Below are 2,378 nucleotides of genomic sequence, written 5' to 3' on the forward strand. Positions count from 1 at the left end.
TCTACCAGGTCAGACCTCTTACAGACTTGGCTCCTCCTGTGAAATTACTATTGTGCAAGCATTATAGTCTCTGGTACAGGCTTCTGATTACCAAAACAAAACAAAACAAAAACAGGTATTCCTGGGAGGTAAGGACTAGGAATTGGAGAGAATGTTGAGTTCTGGTTATAACATGCCACTATAGTGTTGAGACTAATAGGATGTAGTCATTTAAGAAAGGATATTAGTAGAAAGTTAATGGTTCCTAACAACACAGGTCATACGTAATGTCAAAACTGCTCACACATCTGTATCAGACTGAGCATCTAACACTTGAAAAGAGAACCATAGGGATTTGCACACCAATGAGGAGAGAAGTTATGTTCATATTTGTTAAGAGCAGAAAATTTTTGCAGTGAGTAAAAAACAAGGGGTTTTTGAACAGTTTGGAGAATAACGTTTTATTAGAACAAATATAAGAACTACGATTTCACTATAGTGAAGCATTCCTATGGGAGTTCTAATTTCATGAGATGAAGATAATTCAGAAAGAGAGAACACTGGGTTCTCTCAAGATACAAAACCAAACAAGTTGGGACTCTAAGCCCTAGTTCAAACTTAAACAGCTGCACTTGATTTAAGTATGACTCAGCTCCTTGAGGTCGAATTTCCAACAAGCAACATCTCCAGAAGTGGAGGGAAGTAGATCTTGTCCTCTGCTCAAAAGACCTCCCAGAGGAAATCTGAAGCCCTAGTTGTGAACGAGGCCCACTAATTTGCTGTCTGTGAAAAACGTTCTGTGCATAGAAAAAAATGTGAAGGGAAATGGGCTGGAGATTCAGCCTTCTCTCCTGTTCATCCTTAAACTCTAATGTTGCCACAATTCAGTGCTGCCACAATTTAGTCAAGAGCCATACATTTCCAGGCAGATGTAAGATGGCAGCCTGATTGAGCAAGACTAGAGAACAACTGTCCCCATACCTCAGCAACTGGCTGTAACAGGTTTCCAAAAGGAGCCTAACCTAGAGCCTGCCAAAATTAGGGATGCTTCTCCTCTATGGGCCAGTCCTTAATTTTATTCTTTTGTTTGAAATAAGATTGAGATTTTAAGATAGAAAGTTTATTTTTCATTTATTTAAGCTGAATCAGAGATCTGTTTTATGTATTTTTATTGCTAGCAAAAAATCTGATTCATAAACAGAAAAGATATTGGCTTCATTTTAGTGAACTGGAGTAATGAGCATTTAATGAAAGTGTGGGAGTCAATGTTTGTAGATGACTTTTTGACTTCAAAATCTAGAAATGTATGAGTATTGCAATAAAAAAAATAGGCTCTTGACCTTGGATTCGTATATGAAGAAGACGTATGTCTACATCTTTAACCGTGAACTCCTTCATACATTAGGATCAGCCAATTTATTAAACATCTTTCATTCGAACCTCTGTTTTTAGTACTATTAAAAGTCCAGATGACCAATTGGGATTTATCCCAGATATGCAAGGCAGGCTCAACGTTTGAAAATCAATTAATATAATCCATCACACCAATGAACTTAAAAAAGAAAAATCACATCATTATATCAACAGATGCAGAAAAAGCATGTGACAAAATCAGACACACATTTATGTTAAAAACTCTCAGTAAACTAGGACTAGATAGGAACTTCCTAAACTTAATCAAATTTTTGATTAAAGGATTTCTACAGAAAAAAAAAAACTATAGTTGACATCATACTTAATAGTGAGAAGCTCAAAACTTGCCCACTAAGATCAGTACAAAGCAAGGATGTCCCCTCTCACTACTCTTTTTCAACCTTATACTGGAAGGTTTAGCTAATGCAGTAAGACAATAAAAGGTATATAGATTGGGAAAAAAGACACAAAACTGTTCACAGATAATATGATTATCTATGTAGAAAATCCAAAAGAATCAATAAAAAAAAAAAAACCCTGAAACTAAAAAGGTTGCAAGATACAAAGTTAACATGCAAAAGTCAATTGCTTTCCTATATACCAGCAATGAACAACTGGAATTTGAAATTAAAAACACAACACCATTTACATGAGTACCATCCAAAATAAAATACTTAGATATAAATCTAACAAAACGTGTAAGCTCTCTACGAGAAAAACTACAAAACTCTGATGAACAAAATCAAAGAAGAATAAAATAAATAGAAAGATATTCCATGTTCACAGAAGGGAAAACTGAATATTATTAGAATATCGGTTCTTTCCAAATTGATCTATAAAGTGAATGCAATTCTCATCAAAATTCTAGCAAGTATTTTATGGATATTGACAAACTGATTTTAAAGTTCATGAGGAAAGGTAACAGACCCAGAATAGCCAACACAATATTGAAGGAGAAGGAAAAGGTTGGAGGGCTGGCAATGCCC

Source organism: Pteropus vampyrus, unplaced genomic scaffold (genome assembly GCF_000151845.1).
Source record: "Pteropus vampyrus isolate Shadow unplaced genomic scaffold, Pvam_2.0 Scaffold43, whole genome shotgun sequence".
Classification (NCBI taxonomy): Eukaryota; Metazoa; Chordata; class Mammalia; order Chiroptera; family Pteropodidae; genus Pteropus; species Pteropus vampyrus.